This window comes from Physeter macrocephalus, chromosome 4, assembly GCF_002837175.3.
Source record: "Physeter macrocephalus isolate SW-GA chromosome 4, ASM283717v5, whole genome shotgun sequence".
Classification (NCBI taxonomy): domain Eukaryota; kingdom Metazoa; phylum Chordata; class Mammalia; order Artiodactyla; family Physeteridae; genus Physeter; species Physeter macrocephalus.
Genome location: NC_041217.1, coordinates 121,834,679 through 121,861,428, shown reverse-complemented (window position 1 = coordinate 121,861,428; position 26,750 = coordinate 121,834,679). Strand labels below are relative to the sequence as shown.

At 34.4% G+C, this 26,750-nt stretch overlaps 1 long non-coding RNA gene across 3 annotated transcripts in view; it reads left to right on the top strand.

The window, feature by feature from the left end:
* LOC114486021 (uncharacterized) overlaps window positions 1-26,750 on the top strand; it is a 133,607-nt gene that overhangs the window by 35,020 nt on the left and 71,837 nt on the right. For 2 of the 3 annotated variants that reach the window (XR_008616990.1, XR_008616988.1), the window contains exon 3: window positions 2,770-2,837. The exons of the other annotated variant lie outside the window; for it this stretch is intronic. This is a non-coding gene — a long non-coding RNA (uncharacterized lncRNA). The remainder of the gene's footprint in view (window positions 1-2,769; window positions 2,838-26,750) is intronic. 3 annotated transcript variants of the gene reach the window in all.

The following is a 26,750-nucleotide window of genomic DNA, read 5'->3' as shown; positions in this document are numbered from 1 at the left end:
TATATATGTACCACATCTTCTTTATCCATTTGTCTGTTGATGAACGTTTAGGTTGCTTCCACGTCCTGGCTATTGTAAATAGTGCTGCAGTGAACACTGGGGTGCATGTATCTTTTTGAATTACGGTTTTCTATGGATATATGCCCAGGAGTGGGATTACAGGCTGCAGTGAACACTGGGGTGCATGTATCTTTTTGAATTATGGTTTTCTATGGATATATGCCCAGGAGTGGGATTACAGAATCATATGGTAGCTCTAATTTTAGTTTTTTAAGGAAACTCTATACCGTTCTCCAGAATGGTTGTACCAATTAATATTCCCACCAACAGTGTAGGAGGGTTCCCTTTTCTCCACATCCTCTCCAGCATTTATTGTTTGTAGATTATTTGATGATGACCATTCTGACTGTTGTGAGGTGATACCTCATTGTAGTTTTGATATGCATTTCTCTAATGATTAGTGATGTTGAGCATCTTTGTGTGTATTTCTTATCACTTATGTAAACTCTATGAGATTATTATGGAGAAAAATATTAGCTCAAAATGTTAAGTTTAGGTGGGTGAAAAAAAACATGTTCCAAGAAAAAAAAAGTCTGCAATACTGAACAACAACAAAATCTGTCAAGGCAGTAGATCCAGGGGGTAAAGAGGAATGGTGGAGAGGTCCCCCAAAATATAATGAATGGACAACAGGATCCTTATCCTGGTTGTAGGTTTGTAAACCTGGGATGGAAAATATATCCTCCTGGCATTAACATTATATATGAAAGTAAACCCAAATGAGAATTAAAGATTTTGATCAATGAACTCCCTCGTAGAGCAGCTTTGGGGACAATAGTCATCTCTGAATTTCCCAAAGAATTCACTAACTTGGTTTACTATCTACCTGTGAGGCCTATCAGATTGCTCAGGTTTATATAATAATATGCAAGGTACTATACATTTTGTCCATGAAACAGAATTAAATATTTTATACTTTCTACTTCCTGAGCCGTCTTCCATCTTTCTTTTTAGTTATTGCCATGTGGATTTTGGTGGTGTTTGTGAAGTGTGTGTATGTGTGTGTGCATGTGTGTGCTGTTTCTGTTTGTGTAAGATATAGGGAGTGATGGTGTTCGTGGGGAAATAAAGAAATTTGAGAAGTATTTAACTTTTGTTTTCAGATCGACCCTAAGTAATATTGGGACAAAGCTATCTTTACAAATAAAATGATTCAGATTCTTAATTTGTCTTTGAATCAAATTCAGCAAAATAATAAATACAGTTACAATAATTATTATATTTTTATATTGTATTATTAATATAATAATAAAAAATTCAAAAATTAACTAGTGATTTTAAAGCACCCCTTTTAATAATAGCTCAAAAACCTTAAATATGCTGAGTTATGTTTACTAAAGAGCTTAATAAACTGCTGCTGAAATCATAGGATATGGTAATCTCTATCATGGTTTAATGTACAGGAAACGCCATAAGAGATAGGTTTATAAATGCTGATGTGAAGCATAAAATACTGATAATCAGATGACTAAATGAGTTATATTGAAACCATTTTGCAGAATGTTTTGAGAGTTTTCATTAGAAATCAAGGACTGAGTAAAAAGAAATGTAGAACACAGAAGTTTCATCATAAAATATCTTGGAATTAATATTGTTGACTTTGTTCATGCACCATTGCTCAGATGGTGAATAGAAACCTGCAGTCCTTGTCTATATTTTACTTTTCTGAACATTTAAAACACCTGAAGGTAAGTATTTTGAATAAAGAATTGTGTGTTATGAGCATGAGAGATTGTAAAGTAGTAAAAAAGGCAACAGAGATTATAGTGGAATGAGGAAAATCCAGCAAAGAAAGAAAAATGCCACTCAGAAGACTGCACACTACTGATAAATTGAAAATGCTTCAATTTACAGAATTAGAAAATTGACTGTGAGTATGGTAATTGACATGTAGCTTGTAGGAAATGGTGAAACAACAGAAACTAGCATTAGCAGTTTGTTTCCAGTTTTTTTAATACCAGGTTCTCTATAGTAAGTGGCAGGAAGGTTGTAAAGATTCAAAAAATAAAGGGGAAAGGGCTTATGATTAATGGGGGGAAACTATCCAGGTTAAAATTATCTCAGAAACACTTTTCTTGCTCAAAGTTAGAAAGTTATACACAAACTAGGGGAAAAAAAAACATAACAGTAATAACATTTTTGACTGTTAAGAACTGTGAAGCATCTGACCCTTAATTTTACTGGCTAGTTTACAAGGTATATCACCATTTTTTCATGAATGCTAGGAGAAGATATGAGTCAGAGGCAAGAGAAAGTTTTCTGCTTACTGTATTAGTAGTAGCCAGAGTACCAATATTTTCTTGTGCCTATTCTCCAAGTCCCAATTCCCACAAGAAAACAAGGGTTATGTCTGCACACAGTGTGTTTGCATCACAGCTGAGGAATCCCAAGCTAAGGGGAACCCAAACTTTATAATGAGCTTTCAGCAAACCTGCTAACACTTTGCCCAGAGGGAGACATCTTTATTTTATGGACAGTAAATAAATCTTCCCTTTTATCAGGAGGGAGACACTATCTCAATATTCCAAGGCTGTTCACTCTCAAACATCCTTGAAAAGATAGTCTGGAAGAAAACAGTCAGTGCCTCTGCTCACACAACATGCAGAAACATGAGAGCTCCCTGGAGCATTATCTCCCAATACTAACATTTCACTATGTGTCTAGCACTGTTATAAACATCTTTTTTCCATGAACTGATTTTATCCTCAGAACAACTCTGTGAGATGGGAGCTCTCATTATCCTCATTTGCATGAAGAGGAAAATGAAGCACAGAAAAGTAAGTAATTATCAAGGGTATGTGGTTGTCTGGCTCAGAAGCCATAGCTCAAACCCTATGCTATCTTGCAGTATGAATGTTTTTGAAAGAACTTTGGGTAAATCCATTCCCATATGTGTGTATATTATATATATATATATATATTTATATATATATATAACATGAAGTATTAAGAGAATACACATCATGGGATAGTCACTTCTTCCACATTTTTGGTGTGGCAGATGTACACAACAAGAAAAAGAAATGAAAACATCAGGATATCCAGGTGCCCGAAAAAAACTGAACAATTATAAAATGCAGTATTGAAAATAACAAGAAAATATTGGGAATTTGGATTGAAACACAGAAAGAGTCATTTAAATGAATAATATATAACCAGGAAGAAGAAAAGAAAATGGGTGGAGACCAATTAAGTTCCCACTGTTTGCCAGTTCATACTAAGGAAATTATAGGAGTTATTATAGAAAGACAATGTAATATGGCAGTGTTTTTGTTATGTTTAGTCTACATTTATATTCAAATTAAACGTTTAATTAGTTGCACCTCAATATTCATAGAATGACTTCCATATTCTAAACCAGTTATTTTTCTATATTTTAATTATTTAACAAAAATTCACTTAGTTGCTAGTGCTAGCCAGTGTTCTAGGTGCTGGGGGGAAGTGGTGAATAAGGTAAAGTCTTTGCAATTGTTGAGGTTACATTTTAGTGGGGAAGACAGGCAATAAACAGACAATCACATATGGAATATAAATAATTAAAACACTACGAAGAAAAATACAGCAGGGTAATGGAAACAACAATCAGTAACTGGTATTTTAAATAGGGTGTTCACGTAAAGCTCATACAAGAAAGTGTTTCTTGGAAATAATCTAGATAAAATGTCTTTCTAAAGTACATAACTAATGAATTAGTTTAGTAGAAGTATGCAGAAGTACCTATCTAGGTGGCCCATACAACCACTTCTACAACATGGTGTGTCATCTCTTTTAGAAACAATGACAAGAATAAAGCGTAATCAGTGTGAAAATTAGTAGTCAAGATAGGGAATTATGGTTTTAACTAGAAATCATAATTTTTCCAGTTAGCTTGTCTTTTGTGATTAATCTTCGGTTGCCTAGTTTTGTTTTGTTCCAAGCCACAGATCTCACTCATGCATCTTACGATTTGCCTTGACATTACACATAAAATCAACTTTTTATAGCTCTTCCTGTTGTTCATCAGAAATGAATGTCTCTTTATCTATAATGTAGTCTGTGTGCTCTGGGAAATCTTGCTCCCCAACTGCCATACAATTTTCAGGAAACTTCTTAGCTTTTATTAAATGATCCAAAATAATAAATGTGGTGTATGGTGCCCAGGCATATATATATATATATATATATATATATATATATATATATATATACACACACACACACACACACACACACACACACACACACACACTTATTTATTTATTTATTTATTTATCTCCCAGCAGCCGCCTTTGAGAGGGAATTTGAATTCACTTTCAGTTAGGTTCTCAAAATAGTTGAGATGACAGAAAGACATCAGGAGTCCTCAAAGGGCATTGTGGTAATTTTGACAGAGTAGGCCAGATTGATTAAGAGGGCTAAATTTAAGGGGACCAAAACAGGTATGGATTATCCTTGGACACAGCCACTATAGAGAAGTGGTATGATTTATTTTTCAAATAACACCAATCATTCCTTAACATGATTATAGACTTGTTTGTTTATGTCTATTTATCCGTTAGGTCAAGAACTTTATTTTGTTTCTTACTGTTGTTCCGGTATCTAGCAAAACATGGTACAGAGTAGACATTCAATAAATATTTGCTGAATAAATGATTTAATTCTGTAAACTTTTGATATTCAAATATTTGAATTAATTTTTAAACATAATATTCTAATTTGTTCTCTAACTTTTCAAATGACGAGACAGAAAGAAAAATTGCAAAGCTGTAAAAATAATGCTAGCCCACTTGTAACTATTTTCTTTGCTCATATGGGCTAGAATTACAAAAGAAAGAAAGAGGTGGGGGAGGAGGGAGAAGGGGGAAGGGATGGAAGAAGGAAAGAAGGAAGAAAGAAAACACAACATAAAACAAAAATATTAGCTCAGCAACAGAGGCATAAGCTATAAAAACTAAGAAAAATTAAACAAAATCAAAATGAAATGATTGCTGTTACAATTTTGAAACTGGAAAATATATCATAAAATGACATTATGAAATAATAGTTGAGAAAAAAGAGAAGATAGATAAACTGTATTTTTTTTTTCCTAATGCTGTTTGGTAGAATTACCTACTTTTCTCTATTACTCTCCTGGGTTCTTGTCAAAATGTGAAAAGTCAGGCACCATTACTTTAATGGACTAGATACAAAGGAGGCAGGTTATAATATTGACTTTGGAACCAAACAAAGTTGGTTTTGAATCCTGACAATCACACTTTTTGGCTGGTTACCTTGAACAAGAAACTTACCTAAGCCTCAGATTTCATAGTATTAAAATAAGTATAGCAATAGCTAACTCAGAGTGTTGCTATGAATACTACTTGTAATAAATCATATAATGGTTAGCTGATGACTATCTCGTTAGTGATCAATAGCTGGTGTTTATTATTGTTATAGGTAATGTTCTAGACAGATACATAAAGAAAATTGATTTTGGAATGAATAAGATGGTTCTTTTTCATTAGCGTTAATAACACTGAAAGACCTCTGGGGCCTATGGGAACGGTAGGTTAGGGAACATGAACACGTGAGTACCTCTGTCACCACTCTCCAGCCTTATTAACTTGACTGTATGTTAGCATCAAATCCTGAGTTAAATCTAAGGGTTATCAAATGTGGGTGCAAGGGAAAGGAATTAACATGCTCTGTGTACTTACTATGTATCAAGTACCATTCAAGCCACATGACAAGTATATCTCATTTAATTTATTTATCATAGTGATCCATTTGCCCTGTTTTTCATAGGGAAAATAATATGACTCAGCCATAAATTAACTTGTCCAAGAGCAAGCCTATAGTTAATGGAGAATCTGGGGTTTGAAACTAGAGCCATCTAGCTCAAAAATGCATTCTCTTTATACTCTGACATGCTGACTTATCTATGCCTTGGATTCACTGGATTTTGCTCTAATTCTGAAACATCGGTCTCAGGGATGAGAAATCAACTGAATCAAACTGATTGTTTGATACCCAGAAAGCAGCAAAATATGTACGGTGAAATGCAGATTTGGTCCAAATTCCTGAAGTATTTGTCTTTTTACCCAAGTAAATTTGTTTATTTTTAATGTTTTATTTTAAGAGCATGTATTTATTTTCATAGTAAAGCATTATAATATTTCCTCTATAGAGGAACTCCAAAGAGTCATTGTATTCTGCAAGCTAAGGTGGCTGTCTACCAGCATTGTCTAGTGGACCTGGAATACTATGGTACCCCAAAGCCAGAGAATCATCCTTGCAGGGTTTTAAAAATGGTTATGGACTCAAAACAATGGCCTTTCACACCCACCCTTTCCAAATAATACACATTTTATTACTGTGCATAACTGCAACAATCTAGGCAGCTTAAGGATATGATGAATTTCTTAATTATATACTGGAGTATCTCACAGAACTCAAGCACAGGAATGAAACCAGCCCTCAACCAGAGGGACTCAATTAGAATATGGAAAGTACTCAGGAATCCACTCTCTTTTATCTCTGCTTCTGTGGTATTGTGGAATAAACAGTTTTCGCTGTTTCTCTGTTCACTTTGAGAGATATGGCCTTATAATGTACATAAGTGTATATGTTACATTTCGGAACGTATAAACCTCTAGCCGCTCACTCACTGTCTCTGAATCCTAATTCCAAATTATAGGAAAGGAGAATCTGAATAATCAACTTTAGCCATGGGCCTGGGATAATGTACAAACAAAGCATATAGACTCATTCTTGTGGGATGAGGAATGCTCTCGTGGAAGGCAGGTGACTTCTATAGAAAGCAGCTATCTAACTTCTCTACAACATGTGTGTATATCAAATATTCTACTTATAATTTCAGACACCTCACTACCCATTCATAGACTTGGGTTAAAAGATCATAAAAACCTTCTCCCAGTCCTAGCTATTTCCGCCCCCAGTGGATGTGTGCGTATATATGTGTGTGCATATTAATGGTGCAGAAATTGTTTTGCCTCATTTTACAAAAGTGGAGTATGTTGTTTTAAACAGCAGCTGGATCATTTTCTGTATGTAAACATAGAGTCATTTTACTGACGTAAAGAAAACTTGGGCTAGACAAGGGAAAGGAAAGGCAAAGAGTATGTCCAGGAAGATATATTGTGTGTAATCACTTGAGCTTTCCTAACAGATGGAGGCTCAGTAAACAAAAATGCTGTAATAATATTTGCACCCTGTGCAATTCCACACTAGTTCCATCTTGCCTTTGCCTTTGCTGCAGTCAGCACATATCTGCCTTTGCAATGTGAAGTCAGAGGTGCCAGCTGTAGTGAAAAGGAGACAGTGTTATAGATGTCTCTCTATTAAGGACCAAGTAATGACATCTACACTTTTTTTTTTTTTTTTTTGCGGTTCACGGGCCTCTCACTGTCGTGGCCTCTCCCGTTGCCGAGCACAGGCTCCGGACGCGCAGGCTCAGCGGCCATGGCTCACAGGCCTAGCCGCTCCGCGGCATGTGGGATCTTCCCGGACCGGGGCACGAACCCGTGTCCCCTGCATCGGCACGCGGACTCTCAACCACTGAGCCACCAGGGAAGCCCTGACATTTACACTTTTATGTATGCTTGCTGACAGGCATTTATTATAATGAATTGCAAGGTTTGCTGACCCTGGTTTGACTTGATCTGTTTATTTCTGATTTATCCATTCCCATTAGAATGCTTGTTTATGGATGCAAGTATTATTGTTAAAGAGAATGCAAAAATATATCTTTTAAAATAATGTCCTAGCAAATGCTAAATATTAAGTCGATAAGCTTTTATTTTCCTGTATATGATTCTGTGAGCCTTAAAATCTAGATACTAACTTAGCAAAAAGCAAATATTTTTCATGTGAATAACCAACACATCACACTTTTTAATAGTATGCCTATTATTATAGAAAACTAAGTGTATGGGGGGAGGAATGCTCTTAATTTATTCAAGTGATAATTTTACTCATCCATAGATTCATATTTAAAGTTTATGTATATGTAGCTACATATATATAGTTTATAGGTTTATATACAAAAATGAGATTTCTAATTTCTTTTTCTTAGTTCTAAAGAAATATATGTATATATATTAAATATAATCAGCAAAAGATTTTAATGAGGATTTATATAATCTATGGTAGGAATTAAGAACAATGTAATGTTAGGGTTTAGGCTTTCATTCTTAGCTATATTTCTTCCTATAAGATGCTTAAATTCCTTTGCATCAATTTCCCAACTAAAATGGCAAATAGAGATTTGTGAAAACCTAAAGTGTTGGCATATAGCTGAACAAAAATTAATATATATTTTGTGTAATTACTAGCATTAATAATGATCATAAGGATAATGTAAAATTAAAGGTAGTATTAACTAATAGCTAGTGATTTTAAAAAAAAATTATTGGAGTATAGTTGCTTTACAATGTTGTGTTAGTTTCTACCATACAGCAAAGTGAATCAGCTATACATATAAATATATCTCCTCTTTTTTTGGATTTCTTTCCTATTTAGGTCACCACAGAGCATTGAGTAGAGTTCCCTGTGATATACAGTAGGTTCTCATTACTTATCTATTTTATACATAGTATCAATAATGTATATGTGTCAAACCTCATCTCTCAATTCATCCGACCCCTGTTCCCCCTTGGTATCCATACGTTTGTTCTCTACATCTGTGTCTCTATTCCTGCTTTGCAGATAAGATCATCTATACCATTTTTCTAGATTCCACATGTATGGGTTAATATATGATATTTGTTTTTCTCTTTCTGACTTACTTCACTCTGTATGACAATGTCTATGTCCATCCATGTCTCTACAAATGACCCATTTTCATTCCTTTTTATGGCTGAGTAATATTCCACTGTATATATGTAGCACATCGTCTTTATCCACTCCTGTTTATGGACATTTAGGTTGCTTCCATGTCCTGGCTATTGTAAATAATGCTGCAATGAACATTGTGGTGCATGTGTCTCTTTGAATTATAGTTTTCTCAGGATATATGCCCAGGAGTGGGATTGCTGGGTCATATGGTAGTTCTATTTTTAGTTTTTTAAGGAACCTCCATACTGTTCTCTATAGTGGTTGTATCAATTTATATTCCCACCAACAGTGCAAGAGGGTCCCCTTTTCTCCACACCTTCTCCAGCATTTATTGTTTGTAGATTTTTTGATGATGGCCATTCTGACTGGTGTGAGGTGATACCTCATTGTAGTTTTGATTTGCACTTCCCTAATAATTAGTGATGTTGAACATCTTTTCATGTGCCTCTTGGCCATCTGTACGTCTCCTTTGGAGAAATGTCTATTTAGATCTTCTGCCCATTTTTTGATTGGGTTATTTGTTTTTTTAATATTGAGCTGCATGAGCTGTTTATATATTTTGGAGATTAATCCTTTTTCAGTTGCTTCATTTGCAAATAATTTTTTCCCATTCAGAGGGTTGTCTTTTCATCTTGTTTATGGTTTCCTTTGCTGTGCAAAAGTTTTAAGTTTCATGAGCTCCCATTTGTTTATTTTTCTTTTTATTTTCATTACTCTAAGAGATGGGCCAATAAAGATCTTTCTGTGATTTATGTCAAAGAGTGTCATGCCTAATTTTTCCTCTAAGAGTTTTAGAGTGTCTGACCTTACATTTAAGTCTTTAATCCATTTTGAGTTTATTTTTGTGTTTGGTGTTAGGGAGTGTTCTAATTTCATTCTTTTACATATAGCTGTCCAGTTTTTGCAGCACCACTTATTGAAGAGGCTGTCTTTTCTCCATTGTATATTTTTGCCTCCTTTGTCATAGATTAAGTGACCATAGGTGCGTGAGTTTGTCTCTGGTCTTTCTATCCTGTTCCATTGATCTATATTTCTGTTTTTGTGCCAGTACCATACTGCCTTGATTACTGTAGCTTTATAGTACAGTCTAAAGTCAGGGAGCCTGATTACTTCAGCTCATTTTTTCATTCTCAAGATTGCTTTGGCTCTTCGGGGTCTTTTTTGTTTCCATACAAATTGTAAAATTTTTTGTTCTAGTTCTGTGAAAAATGCCGTTGGTAATTTGATAGGGATTGTGTTGAATTTGTAGATTGCCTTGGATAGTATATTTAATAACTAGTGATAAATTAATAGTGCTACAGTAATAAACTATACAAGAAAGAGAAGATGAATTCTAAAAAGAAGGTGACACTATTTCAGTAAATATAGTCATTTCTAAATACAGCTCATTGCTCACCTCCCATCACCAAATTAAAATGATTATTTTACTGATGCAATGAATATGGCTAGAATATGAAATAAGAACATTTATCTTTTGTTAATAGCAATTCTTGTAAGTTGAATAAACAAGTGAACAAAGAAAAAAATCACCTTGAGAACACAGTATATTTATCCTAAAGACTTAATGAAATTAACTTAGAGGGACAATACCAAGAAATAAATTTTGTCTTATGTAAACTTAGAGATTTCTGAAAAAAATATTTTATACTATACATAAGAAAATACTATTTTAAAATTTATTTTTACACCTGGAAGAGATTTAAAAGTCATCTAAAAAATACTGTTTTATAAAACATTTGGAGGAATAAAGTAAAGAGAAAAGAGAATGTCATATTATAAAGGAAAGATAAAAATGAACTCTTCCTGATTCTTCTTCTTCTTTTTTAATCAAAGAGATATAGGCAACAACATGAACTAGAAATTAGTAAGACCTTATGAAGATGGAGAAAGCGCATACAACAATGAAGACCCAAAACAGCCAAAAATAAATTAACTAATCATTTTTATAAAAATGAAATGGAGATAAGTGATTTACCTGATAAAGAGTTCAAAACAATGGTTATAAAGATGCTTCCTGTGGTCAGGAGAACAATGCATGAACAAAGTGAGAATTTTAACAAAGAGATAGAAAATATAAGTAAGAAATAGATCATAGAGCTGAAGAATTCAGTAACTGAACTGAAAAATTCAATGTAGCAGTTCAAGGAGACTAGATGAAGTGGAAGGAAGGATCAGTGAACTCAAAGACAGGGCAGTGGCATTCATCCATCAGAGGAGCAGAAAGAAAAAAAGATGAAAAAGAATGAAAGTAGCCTAAGGGCAAATATTAACAGAATTGAAAGGAGAAATAGATAACAATAAATAATAGTAAAGAAATTCAATAATCCACTTTTAACAATGGATATGTCATCCAAAAAGAAAATCAATAAGGAAATATTGGACTTAAATTGCATGTTAGACCAGATGGACATAACAGACATTTACAGAACATTTCATCCAACAGCAGCACAGTACACATTCTTCTCAATCTCCACTATAGAACATATGTTAGGTCACAAAACAGATCTTAATACATTTAAGAATACTAGAATTATATTAAGCATCTTTTCTGTTCACAATGATATGGAACTAGAAATCAGTGATAAGAAAACTGGAAAATTCACAAATATATGTAGGCAAAAAAACACATACTGAACATAGTACTGAACAAATATTGGGTCAAAGAAGCAATCAAAAGAGAAATTAAAAAAAAAAATCTCAAGACATGAAAATGGAAATACAACATACCAAAACTTATGAGATACAGAAAAAAGCAGTTCTCAAAAAGGAGTTCATAGGAATAAATGCCTTAATTAAGGAAAAAAAAAGAAGGATCTCAAATAAACAACCTAACTTGACACCTAAAGGAATTGGAAAAAGAACAAAGCCCAAATTTAGTAAAAGGAAGGAAATGTCAAAGATCAGAGTAGAAATAATAACAGAGACTAAAAAGACAATAGAAAAGATCAATGAAACTAAGAGCTGTTATTTTTGAAAAGGTAAACAAAATTGACAAACATTTTGCTAAACTCATGAAGAAAAAAAAGGAGAAGACTCAGATAAGATCAGAAATGAAAGAGGTGATGTTACAACTGATACCACAGAAATAACAAAAGGTTAAGAGACTACTGTGAACAATTTTGGCCAACATATTGGACATCCTAGAGGAAATGCATAAATTCCTAGAAACATACAACCTATGAAGACTGAATCATGAAGATATAGAAAATCTGCACAAATTACTAGAAACAAGATTGAATTCATAATAAAAAATCTCCCTATAAACAAAAGCCCAGGACCAGGTGGCTTCACTGGTGAATTCTACCAAACCTTTAAAGAAAAAATAATACCAATCCTTCTCAAACTCTCCCAAAAATAGAAGAGAAACATTTTCAAACTCATTTTATGAGGCCAGTATTACCCTGATACCAAAACCAGACAAAGAAAAGGCCAATATTTCTGATGAACATAGATGCAAAAATCCTCCACCAAATATTAGCAAACTGAATTCAACAATTAAAATACTAAAGGATCATGCACCACACTCAAGTGGGATTTATTCCAGAGATGTAAGGATGTTTCAATGTCATCAAATCAATCAGTGTGATACACCACATTAACGAAGTGAAGGATAAAAATCATATGATCATCTAAGAGATGCAGAAAAAGCATTTCACAAAATTCAACTACATTTATGATAAAAATTCTCAATAAGCTGGTCATAGAGGGAACTACCTCAACATAATAAAGGCCATATATGGCAGGCCCATAGTAAATATCATACTCAATGGTGAAAGGCTGACAAGTTTTCCTCTAAGATCAGGAACAACACAATGTGCCTACTCTTTGCCACTTTTATTCAACAGACTACTGGAAGTCCTAGCAAGAGCAATTAGTCAAGAAAAAGAAAGAAAAAGCATCCAAATCAGAAGGGAGGAAGTAGTAATAAAACCATCTCTATTTGCAGATGACATGTTATTACACATAGAAAACCCTAAACTACCAAAAGATCATTAGAATTACTAAACAAGTTCAGTAAATTTGCAGGATATATAATCAATATACAAAAATCAGTTGCATTACTCTACACTAACAATAAATTATCACAAAGAGAAATTAAGAAAATAGTCCTACTTACAGTTGCATTAAAAAGAATAAAATACCTAGGGATAAATATAATCAATATACAAAAATCAGTTGCATTACTCTACACTAACAATAAATTATCACAAAGAGAAATTAAGAAAATAGTCCTACTTACAGTTGCATTAAAAAGAATAAAATAGGGATAAATTTAACTGAGCAGAAAAAGATATTTTCACTGAAATCTATGAGACTTTGAAGAAAGTTGACACAGATAAATAGAAAGATATTCTGTGCTTATGGATTGAAAGAATTAACATTTTTAAATTGCCCATACTACCAAAAGTGATCTACAGATTCAGGGCAATCCCTATCAGAATTCCAATGGCATTTTTCACAGAAATAGAACAAACAATCCTAAAATTTCTGTGGAACCACAAAAGACATACAATAGCCAAAGCAGTCTTGAGAAAGAAGAACAAAGCTGGAGACATCACACTTTCTGATTTCAAACTAGATTTAAAAACTATAGTTATTAAAACAGTATGATATTGACATGAAAAATGGCTCATAGATAAATGGAACAGGATAGAGAGCCCCCAAATAAACCCACATGTGTGGTCAACTAATTTATGACAAATGAGCCAAGAATATACAATAGGGAAAGGATAGTCTCTTTAATAAGTGATGTTGGGAAAACTGTAAAGCCACATGCCAAAGAATGAAACTGGACCCATCTCTTACACCACACACAAATATCAACTCAAAATTGATTGAAGACTTGAACTTAAGACTTGAAACCATAAAACTCCTAGAAGAACACAAAGAGAAATTGTGTGATTTTTTTAAAAAAAACACCCAAAGCAGAGACAATGAAAGCAAAAATACACAAATGAGACTTCATCAAACTAAAATAGGTTGTAAGGACTCTCTTCTTCTGCACTTGTAAAAACTGTAAACCTGGAACTCTGGAATGTGTGTTCATCCACAGCAGAAGATCTTTTGAAAAGGCTCTTAATGTTGAGAACACAGAGTAAAGTGATACACAGACAAGTCCTGAGAACATTGCTTGAATATTCCTTTAGCCAACTCTACCCTTCTTATGCGTAAGTTAAAGAGACAGGAAATTCTCTTTTTTAGCTTAAAGTGGATTGAATTGGACTTGTGTTACTTGCAACTAAGAATGCTAAGTGACATAACTGTTTGCCAGCTCTCTCCTCCTGAGGTTGAATTGCAAAGAAACCCCTCTATGTTTTATTTTCCCCAGTTTTTTTCCATCTAGTTTGTTCTAGTAGTGTAGGACTCTAACGTTAACTATTACCCTGTGATTTTTTTCTTTCCTTTTTGAAGAGGGATATGATTTAAGGGAAAAAATTGAGACACTAGTTAGAGAAACGATCAGGAAGTGTTCAGTGTAAAACTTTATATCATCATGACAACAACTTTATTGACTGAGTGTGTACAGTGCACAGAGCATGATTTTAGATATTTTACACTCACTGTAACTTCATTTAAGCATCATGAAGCATCACTTTGCAAGGTTTGTATTAATAGAATAGTTACTGGCATTTTACAGAGGAAAAATTGGAAGCTTACAGATATTAAATAATATTGACAACTTTGCTTTTCTAGTAGAAGGTCAAGCTTCAAACCAGGTCAGTCTGATTCCAAAGGCAATGTTATTCCCATTAGGCTCTGCTACTGAGGGGGAAGTCATAATATCCTAGAAATGGTGGCATTTTATGAAGAATATTTAACACTGTGCAGATATTCAAAGTTTAGTTCTTTAAAACACTGCATGTCTTTGATGGAGACATGGAGATGGAGAAAAGGGAAGTTTTCCTTTGCTGCTTACATTGAGTATAAAATAGAGACGTGGCTATGAATATGTTGTAAAGGCTTTCTCATTAAACTAGTATTTGTCATATCTACATCTACATAGCAATTCTAGGTGAACTATTTACCATATGGGGACTAACCTCACATTGTTGAACAGAATAATTTAATACTTGCTGAATAGAATTTTGCCTGTGCTATCATTTTTCCAGTGAGCATTCCTGAATTCAACAAAACTAAACCATCTCAATTCTATATTTGTGTTATATTGAGTATGATAAATACAAATAAGAATAAAGATAGATGTTTATATTCCGGGAGTGAGTCCTGCAAAGAAAGTATATCAACCACATAAAACTAAGCTGTCACTTCCTAATTTAGAAAGAACTATTACACACTATACCAGCAAATGTAAATATCAAATAAACAAAGTTTTGGAAAACAAAACAATGCAAATGCCCTCTATTGCTATTGTAACTGAAATTAGGGTCAGTGTTCCCTTTACATTTACTTTCCAGGTGTAACAAGTAGATATTTTATTAGCTACAAGAGCTAACATGTTTCAAGCAAACCATTTTACACTGAATCTGGGCTGGAATTGTGTACTTACCTGAAAAAAGTTTATGACTTCCCCCTGGTTCAAATATAAAATTGGTCTTTGAAGCAAAATTTATAGTTAATCTTAGTCACGTCCTTGAGCTGTCTTCTAGGACACAGGAGTGAACCAGACAAATGAAAGTCACATGTACATGTATAAAATTTGATATGGTACTTGTTGGACTACACAGATTTATGGGATAACTTTCATTGGCCTAACCATATTCAGTTTAGAGCTATGAGATAAAGCATTTACTCCTTAAAAGGTTAGTAAGTTGCTTATACACCACTATTTATGCCATCCCCATCAAAAACAACAACTACAGCAAGCAGCTATATTAAATCCTCTCAAGAATATCTGATATAAAGTTGGAGAATGTTGAAAATTTTTTTTCAAAGATTTATTTTTATTTAATTACTTTTGGGTGACTTACTGATAAAGGAAGGCAGGCAAGGCAAAATTCATTTTTCTACACAAAGGGAATATTACAATCTTGCCTAGTATGTTGTGATATATAATCTCAAAAGGGACAATATGGGAGATATGAAGACATCACTAAAATATTATAATGACTTCTCTACAAAATGAATATATATTCATGGGCACTCTAAAAAAGTGACAGTGTAAATTGTTGAAGTTTTGTATTGCATTTGGCTGGTTAGAAAAATAGAAGGATTAAAGGCAGGTAGAAGGCAATTTATGGAGGGCTGAAGGGTGGCCATTTATTGAGAGCAAAATCCCTGAATGGTCTTGATGGAGAAGTGAAGTTTAAGTAGTACTGAAAGGACAAAATGGAGAACTTTGTGAGAGGCATAGGAAATCATGATATCTTATTCCTTCTCACAACTGCTTTTTCCATTCAAAGAGAAGGAAATGATCTGGAGATCCTATAATATGGGTGATATGATGGAGATTAGGTCAAATTGAATTCTATACAGGACTTTTCAATACTGGAGAAACAGAGGATGTTTATGTCTGGGTGCTGCACACAATTTCATTCAGAATCAATGACACCAAGAGGAAATAATAAATTCTTAGCTTATCCTCTGTGTGGTATAAAAATATACTGACACTGCAGGGGAACATGAAAGGAGAAGTGCCATGAATCTAATACTTTCCAATTGGTTTCACACTGTGAGTTTTAATTTTTTTCTCTAAATTGTTAAGCCTTGTCCACCAAGACAAAGGCCTCTCCAGTGTTTATAAGTTTCATTTCAACTGGCCAATCACAAATATGATGGGGAAAAAACTATGATCTTTCTCTTTCAATACATCTAGCATTGATTTATTGATGTGTTAGAGAGAAAAGTATCCCATAGTTACTGTGCGACACTTTCTAGGACAACATTTTTTATGACAGAACTTCAAGTGGGAGGCATACAAAAAATAATGATGAGAGAAATCTGTGCACGGCATAAAGATGTAAGTGTATTCATAAATCTGTGAGAAGTATAAGTCTCTTTGAACAGTAGTCAAGGCAGCAATGTACTCTCAAAATGAGCATAGAAATAAGGTCTTGTACTCATACTTCTAAATCTGAGTCTGATAATCTTTAGGATGAAGCTGCCTGAGCCTTGAAATTTTTTATGGTTATGCTTCCATGAATCCAAACACTCATTTTTATGTTTTATCCAGAAGACACTTGTTGAGCACCAACTATACATAAGGAATTGTGAAAGATTAAAAAGTTATCTTAAACCTTGCTATCAAAAATTTTTAGTAGCACTCAGTAAGAAATAAGGTATGTACTCAAAGTCAACAGGGAAAAAGGCATTATCTCTGAAGTATCATAAGATGTTCAAGCGCTATATGTTTATTCTGTGATTCTTAAAGAGCAAAGTGTATTGGAATTCAGGAGGTCATGTGTAAAGCCCAGCCATGGTATTTTTAAAAACCTTTCCTTCTCTACTTGGCCTTAAAATATAGACATTCTTCTGAATTCTTAACTGGGTCTCCTTTTCTTCTCACTGTACAAGTAGTATTATATTATACATTCAAAAGTTTTGAGTTGTGAGGAAGGATATATAAATATGTAAAGAGGCAGAATGAAAATAATATGGAGTACTGGGGTTTACGGCAAACTAGGTATGTCATTCAAACTCAATTTCAAATGATCACGTTCAGGTTTACAAAAGGCATTCTTTGTTCAAACAAAACAAGCGTGTTGGCCACATTTGTCCCAGAGTTCAACAGTTGTTACTTTATATTCTCTTTAAGCATCGAATTCACTCCCCATTGTTCGATTGACATCTATATTTTCTAAATCTTATATAATGCTAATTATTCAACACCCACAGCTATTTGTACCTAATATATAGGTATTAGGTTCCATATAAGACCTTAAACATAAGAAAGGTCAAGACTGATATGGTCCTTGCATTTCTGGAGCTTGAGACCTACCTGTGACAGACAATAAATAAATCAGTAAATAAATAAATGATTACAAATTAAAATATGTGTTCTGAAGGGAATGAAGATAATGAAATAATAGAGTATAATTAGACAGCACCTAATTAGAGAATATGGTAAGGAAAAGCTCTTAGACTGAGGTAAAATTTCTGTGAGTGCTTCTTTTGTGTCCCCCTCCTATTACCAGGGAGTGGAGCATTCCCCACCCCTCCTCATGCAGAAGGGAAGAGAAAAACCAGGACTTTTTCTACATTACTATGAATTCCTGTTAACCTCTAGCTTTCTCTTAAATAGGCGGAATTGATGGGATAAATGGGGATATTGGAAAAATCTTACCTCTTAATATCTGTAAAGGGCATTTCTAGATGATAACTATAAATTTTTGGATACTTGCCAACTATTGTTCTTAAATTTGGAGATTTTATTTTGAGTTAAGAGTAAATTTATTATTTAAAACCCTATTACAGGTATTTTTACTGAGCGAGTAGTATGATCTGATTTATGATTTCTAAAGATCAGTCTACTCAGAGAAAAATAGTTTGCAGGAAGGCTAGATTGAACCTGCAACACAAGTTAGGTGACTTTGTTGGTAATCTAGGCCTTGCTATTTAATGGGTGATCCACGGAATAGCAGGGGCAATTCACCTGGGAACTTGTAAGAAATGATGAATCTCAGACCCTACTTCAACTTACTAAAGCAGAAATATATATTTTAACAAGATCCCCAGGTAATTTGTATGCTCATTAGAATTTGTGAAGGACATGTCTAGATGAGATATGATGGTTGCTTTGGCTAGAGTGATGAGTGTGGAAATGAGAAGAGAACAGATACGATATATATTTTTGAGAGAGAATTTTCCTATGACTTGAATATGATGAGTGAGGAAATCCAGAATGATGACTTGTTTCTAGCTTGAGAAACATAATGGTGGCTTATGATATTTGAGAGAGGAATATACTTTGTGGAAATTAAGGACAAGAGTTCCCATTTGGTCACATCAAGTTAAAATTATCAAGAAAATATCTTAATTGCTATACCATGACTCATGCCTACCTTCTACTGCTATTAACCCCATTATCTTTTGTTTCACCCTAACTCCCTGATGAAAAAGTATGATTAGTCTGGTCAATAACAATCCTAAGTAGACCATTTCTATGGTTTCATTTTTTTTTTACAATTTTTATTGGAGTATAGTTGATTTACAATGTTTTGTTAGTTTCAGATGTACAGCAAAGTGAATCAGTTATATATATACATATATCCACTCCTTTTTTTTTAGATTCTTTTCCCATGTAGGACATTACAGAGTATTGATTAGAGTTCCCTGTGCTATACAATAGGTTCTTATTAGTTATCTATTTTATGGTTTCATAGTTTTAAAAAATACGAAATTTTCCCAAAAGTGTCATTTAATTTATTTATTTTTTCCATTACTTGACAATTCCATCCTGGTAATTATAATTTAGTTAATGGTAACTCTTTCCTTTGTTGCTGATTCCATCTTCTGTGAGCTAAAATTATTGTCCAAACAAGACAAAACTGTTTCAGATCCCCATTCTACAGAGTGTTAGAATTTTGAAAGGAAAATAACCAAATGATTATTCAGAAAAAGGAAATAAAAACAAAGCAAATACAAAAGAAGTCACTTTTGTGTCTAATATCATCTTCATTTTCTTTTGTACAGCTTTCAAAATCAATGGCAACTATACAAAATCAGTCCTACTTCTGAAAGGGTTAGTAGGTAATTTGTGAATACCCATTGGTAGATGTGGGTAATCATCTCTGATTAGAATATATTAGATTGTACATCTTCTTAATAGCTATGTGTTTTCTGGCTTCCTGGTCAACAAAGAGATACTTATCTACCATCTAAAGAATACATCACCACTGGCAGGGCAACATCATTGGGAATAAATCCTGAGGCAGAGCATCATAAGGATTTTGTGATTTCCACGGTGGCTAAGGGAAAATTAAAAAGTGATTCTCTGAGGTGGGCTACAAGAAGGCTACAAAATGCTATCAAATACCCCTTTCAATGTGTATTATTTTATTAATAATACTGTGCACTTAATGAGTTTCCCTCTGTAGGGGTTTCTTTCCTGTTATATGTTGAGCTGCATTAAGAATAGGGATGGAAAAACTAGTTCAAACAACAAGGTCAGAGCCACTTTTTTTTTTTAACTTATAAACAATTAAAAAGTAAAAAATACATTTTAGGCCTAGTGCTAAATATTGCAATATCTAACATTTACAGGGATACTATTCATATTCTGATTTAGAGTTAAGGAAGCAAAGGTACTGAGGGACTAAATAACTTGCTCCAGCTCATTCTACTAATAAGTGCCAGAGCTGGAACTAAAACCCAGGCAGTCTGGCTTCTGAACTGTATTCTTAACCTCATGCTAAAACTGTCTCAGCTGGATTATGCAACACAGACACACACACACACAGACACACACACACACACGCACACAATTCTGTACACAGAGCAGGTATAGGATCATTTCAGTGATGTCACAAAAATTTGTTCTCTATTTTTGAACTGTTCAGAATGATTTGCATGTCACATTAGATAAATTCCCATGATTATATGTCCCTGTATCAGTCTTTCTCCTTAGTAAGAAGCATGTAAACACATACAGTTTACATACTTTGAAATTATATAAATGAGCATCTTTAATCATGATTTAATGATTGAATATAATACTTGTATAACCATTTCCTTGAAATTTTATCTCTTGATTAGATGCAATAAAAACCTTTGTGAATATTTGCTGAATAATTTCTACTATGGTAATTTGATGAGGCTGGGATAGAAGTCAGAAGATATAGTAATCTCCAATAGAGTTTACCACCATTTTTAAAAAATTTACATTATGTTTACTACGATTCCCAAGTCACAAAGTACAGGCTGGTTTAGGGTCATATATTTTACAGATGTTAAGCAAATCCATATCCCAAAATATCTACTAAACTTGAGGTAATGGTTTCTTCCTCCAGACCCCTTCTAAGTATACAGTGCTTCTAAGTGGGGTTTCTGTTAGCATATTCGGTGGGAAAATTCTTCATTTTGTATAGCTCTCACACATATTGTAGGACATTTAGCATATATGTCCCCTGGTCGCTGTAAGCCAGTGATAACTAAAACTGCCCCCACATTTCCGAATCACCTCGATGGAGAACAACCAAAGGAATTAGGGGAAAATGAAAAATAAACATTTCTACCACTTGCCTATCCACTTTCCTCTCCTTCTCCATATATAACAGACCAATTTGAGCACTCAATAGGAGGCACTTAAAAAAAGGGGAGGGCTTCCCTGGTGGCGCAGTGGTTGAGAGTTCACCTGCCGATGTAGGGGACACGGGTTCGTGCCCCGGTCCGGGAAGATCCCACATGCCGCGGAGCGGCTAGGCCCGTGAGCCATGGCCGCTGAGCCTGCGCGTCCGGGGCCTGTGCTCCGCAACGGGAGAGGCCACAACAGTGCGTCCCGCAAAAAAAAAAAAAAAAAAAAAAGGGGAAAGAGGCCTATTATGTATAATTGAGAAAAAATGAAAAGAAGCAAATGATAATACCTCCTCTCAAGAAAGACACTCATGATCCAGACACTCTCCACCATGATGGATGCAGCTGGTTAGAGACAGGATTTTTTTTTTTTTTTTTTTTTTTTTTTTTTTTTTTTTTTTGTGGTATGCGGGCCTCCCTCTGCTGCGGCCTCTCCCGTTGCGGAGCACAGGCTCCGGACGCGCAGGCCCAGCGGCCATGGCTCACGGGCCCAGCCGCTCCACGGCATGTAGGATCCTCCCAGACCGGGGCGCAAACCCTGTTCCCCTGCATCGGCAGGCGGACGCGCAACCACTGCGCCACCAGGGAAGCCCGAGACAGCATATTAATGACCACTTTTGCACCATGACTTGCTGGTAGTTTGTTTTTAAAAGTGAACGCCATAGAAAGGGTGTATTGTCATGGAGCATCATCCAAAAAGTTGTGCACAACAGTATCCTCACTTTTTGCCAAGGCCTTAGTCCTACCATAGTCCTCTTTGCATGCCTTTCTGCAAAAGGACATTGCTTTTGTCCATCACAGCTGGGTCTGGTGGTCACAGGGTGCTCTCCCCTAGGATTTGGGAGCTTAATTCTTACTAACTGATTTGCTTCATTATAATTATACAGAGCATAGTAGCACTTTGAGATGTAAATATTTTCAAATGTATTCTGAGAAGTATAAAATTATCTCTAATTCAATGTCTGTTTAAAACCAAAATCTTAAAACATATTCTATATCTTAATTTAATGTAAATTTAAGCATATTCAGTGTAATTCTCAATTTAACTTTCCTAACATGAAATCATCATGTACAGAGCACTTAATGCAATTATCATCTACATAGGTTACTTTAATCATGGGTTAACATGTCAAATTTTCTTTCGTTATCTTGAATTATTATTGGAAGTTACTTAACTTTTCATTGATTGTAATCAATAAGTAATCAGGAGCTGTGCTTTATTCTTCTTTGTGTTACCCACAGTTCCTGGCACAAGACCAGGAGAGGGAATGCTCAATATGTATTTTTTATTTGAAATATTTGTATTTTTGTTCAGCCTTCAACATGATATGCAAGATTATCTTCTGTGAAATCTCTTCACTCTCTTGCACTCGTCTAAAGCCAATTGTTAAGACATCCATGTTCTATGTCAGTAAGATGTACAGCATTATGATTTACCAGTCAACTTCATTACTGGCTTTGGCACTGTCAGATTTTTTAACAAACTGCTAACAGATAAAGTAATAAGAATATTAGAAAATACATTGCTGTAGGAGCTGTTGTTATTGAGGGCAAAAGGGAAGGGAGTTTATATATTTCCCAGAAATATTAATAATTAAAAATTCCCTCAAATTTGACTCACCTTGTAGCCGAAGCCACATCTCTGAAAAAAAAAGTTTTTGCCGTGGCTTCTACTTGAAGCTTTATTATGCAACTTAATCATAGGTGTCATGCCAACTCAAGGTGTTTAAAATGCATTTATTGTGATGAGTTGACACATGGTCATTTTTCAATTATGTTAATTTAGTTAAATTACTAATAACGATAATGTGAATAAAACTTCATTTGTTTTTCCTACATAAATCGCAACTAAATCTGGAACTACTTTAGAAACTGCTTACTCAGACCAGTATCATTAATTTTCATGAGAGAGTATTTTTTGGTAACATTGCCCTATTATTTTAATTTTTAAAGAATGAATGTGATGTCCTGAATATTGAATAAATAAAGAGCAATTTTTGTTACTGGCTGTTAGGGCTTGCCTTAAGCAAAATTGTGAACATTCTAGAAAGGCCAAAAAGGCACCAGTTGTCGTTATGCGTATATATGCGTTGGTTTTCAGGTATATCCACCAATAATTCAGGTACATGTTTGCTTGGGCTTGTCTCTGGTTCATGTGTCACATTCTCATCTAATTTGCCATATTACTATCAACGTTACTCTGCTCTGTCTGTGTCATATTTGCTTAGAAACTTTCTCTCTTAAGAAACTAACTAATATAATAAACACTAGCTAATGGTTTCACACATAAATCCATTACCCCATTCTAGGAACCATATTTATTCTTTGAGAGAAGTTTAGTGGACACCTAATCATTTGCTCTCCCTTTCCTGGTAGATTTCCAGAACAGTGGCTAAGTGCCTGGCATACTCCATCTCCCTTCTGAAGAACATGACCAGAAACAGGATATTTTCCACAAATGGTCAGGTTTTTTTATCACCTGACTGGGCTACCATGATATAACATATTAGGCCAGAAATCTGCACCTTAGCAAAGACAACTGTTTCTAAGCTGTCTTCGAACTAGAATGCTGCCTAATTGTGTTGCCTCAAAGTAGAGAGTGACTGATACCATTTGATTTTATCTTTCGGGGAATTTGAATATGAAGCAGAGAGAGAAAGAGGCAATCATAGTAGGAGACAATAGAAGGAAACAGTAGTCATGGAAGTAGGGAAGTAGAAAGGAAGGAGAATGAGTTACTGTGTGGCCAAGTCTCTGGAGTAAGGGCTATTAGATGCTCTCTGTTGAGGGAAAGACAAGCTGACTAGGTCACTGGTCACTAAGGCTGATATTGGTGCTCCAGAACTGCTACTGCATACTGAATGGCAAAGGGTACTGACTGAAGTTTCAGGGTGAGACACTTTCTTGGGTTCCCTTTTTTCCATGTAGCTTTATAATAATCCCCCTTTATATGAGGTAACCTCTTTATCACTATTCTGCTATGCAATTGACCCCTGAAGAATCAGGGGGGTTAGGGGCACCCAGCCCTTCCTTGCACAGTTGAAAATCTATGTATAACTTTATAGTCAGCCCTCCATTCAATGGTTCTGCCACCTCAATTCAACCAGCTGCAGATAGTATAGTACTACAGTATTTACTGAAAAAAATCTGCCTGTAAGTGGACCTACAAAGTTGAAACCCATATTGTTCAGTGGTCACCTGTAATCTGTAAAACCTCAGCTAATAAGCTTCCTCTATTTGTCCTTTCACAACTGTACAGTTTTTATAACATTATATCTGCAAAGGCATGTAATTTCATGCTAGTGCTCATGAGAGAGCCTACCTGGATAACTCTGGTTGCCACTACTGATTTCATCTACAGCAAAGGTACTCTCTAATTTATAATTCCAAAGTCCTGGTGTTTTGGATTAAGACTAGAGTTTGTTTAACTTGATATTAACTATCATCATGCACAATTACAGAAACATTGCTTCTGTTGCTTTTATCATTATTTTTTTTCTGAATCTTTATTTGTATCAGTAACATTTAGTAAGCTCTTGAGGAATACAGAATATGTTTTTTTATTGCCTGGACAGAAGCAGGCACTGTCCAGACCTCACCCATATTCCCTTGACATTCACCATAACTGTGTACTGGACTGTGTGAGGGCCTCCTCTGACAGCAGGTGTGCACTCTGCCCCTCACATGGAAGATGTGGAAGTACAGGTGACAGACAGAACACACCCTGGAGTTGCTTTCTTCCAATGATGAATGAGAGTTGGCAAATATATACACCAACTTCCTGGCCCCTCTGTTTGGGATCATTTCTAACTCATGTGGGGTATGTTATATATAGTCTGTCAGATGTTCCCAGTGGGACTGAGCCCTAGCTGCTGAAAGTTGTATCTCACTCATTAATATCCTATATTGGCTTTCTTATCTTTCTTCTTTCCCCACTACTCTACTGATACTTTCTGGAATTGCCTCAAATATTTGTCTCAGAGTCTGTTTCTGGGGAACCCAACTGAAAATACTCTGTTCCCTTTCAATGCCATTTTATAGTTGGAACTTAGGCAAAGCTCTCATGTATAAAATGTATGACATTTCCTTATTTTAAGAGTAATATGTAAATCTCCATATAGTCTGAAATGAAGAGATGTAGTTGGCAAATCATAGAATATCACATGTAAGCAAATATCTTTCATCACTAGTTTTATTAAAGTATAAAAACATGCAAACAAACATCTTAAGGCTTGCTCTTCTATTCTTTCCTAAAGTTAAACTAGAACATGCAATTTCTAATTTAGGTTATCATCTAGAGAAGGGACATGCTTACAGGATAACTGACTTTGCTATGCCACTCCTACTGTCTCAGTTACCTTATAGTATATAGTTCCAAAGTCCTAGAACTTTTTATAGAGAATATGTAAACTTCAAAATGACAAGTTTCTATGTCATATATAAATATATATATATATAAAGAACTTATGAATCTGGAATAGTTTATAATGATCTCAAAACCGTGCTGAAGTCCATGGTTATGTATTTAGTTGAAATAATTTGTAGTAATACATTTTAACAACTTTATTGAGGAATATGTCATATATAATAACTTGCATCTTTTTAAACTGTACAATTTGATAAGTCTTGACATTGGTCTATAACCATGAAACCAGGACTACAAGTAAGAAAATGAACATATTTATCACTACCAAATTTATTTCTGCCCCTGTATCATCTCTCTCTCCCGCTCTCCCATCCGCAGGCAAACACTGATCTGCGTTCTGACACTGGAGGTTATTAAGAATCTTCCAGAATTTTACATAAATAAAATTGCATGCTTTATTTCTGGCTTCTTTTACTTGAAATGATTATATATTAAGATTATTCCACTTTGTAACTTGCAGTTCATTACTTTTTTATTGCTGAGTAGTATAACATATGGATATACCACAGTTTGTTTATTCATTCACTTGTTGGCTTTTAGGTTGTTATCAGTCTTTTGGATGTTATAAGTAAGCTTTATGTGAACAGTCATGCACAAGTCTTCTCTATGAACATATGCTCTTATTTATATTGGGTAAAAGCTAGGAGAGGAATGGTTAGATTATATGTTAGTTATATGTTTTTCAGGTGTATTTATTTAATAAACTGCTGTTTTCCGAAGAAATTGTGCCATTTTGTATCCTTAACATGAATGTAAAACAATTCTAGTTCTTCTGTATCCTCATTAACATGTTGCCAAGCCAGTGCTTATATATGCATGTATGTATGTACATATGCATATATTTATTATTTTAGCATAAGAGGTACATAGTGGTGTTTCACTGTAGTTATAATTTTCATTTAACAAATAACTAATTGTGTTGGTTATCTTTTCCTGAGATCATTTGATGTCTATATGTCATCTAGCTATCTGTCTATCTAATCTAGCTGTATTTTTGTTGTTGTTGTTGAAGTGTCTGTTCAAATCTTTTACCCATTTAAAAAAATTAGGTTGTTTCTTTCCTGATTATTGAGTTTTGAGGATTTTTTATATAGTGTACGTAACAGTCTTTTATTGGCATATATTTCTCCCAGTGGCTCCTGTTTTCATTATTCTGATATTTTCTTTGGAAGAGCAGACGTTTTTAATTTGATGAAGCCAAAGTTAAAATATTTTTTCTATTACAGATTATACTTTGTTATCATATTTTAAAATTCTTAGC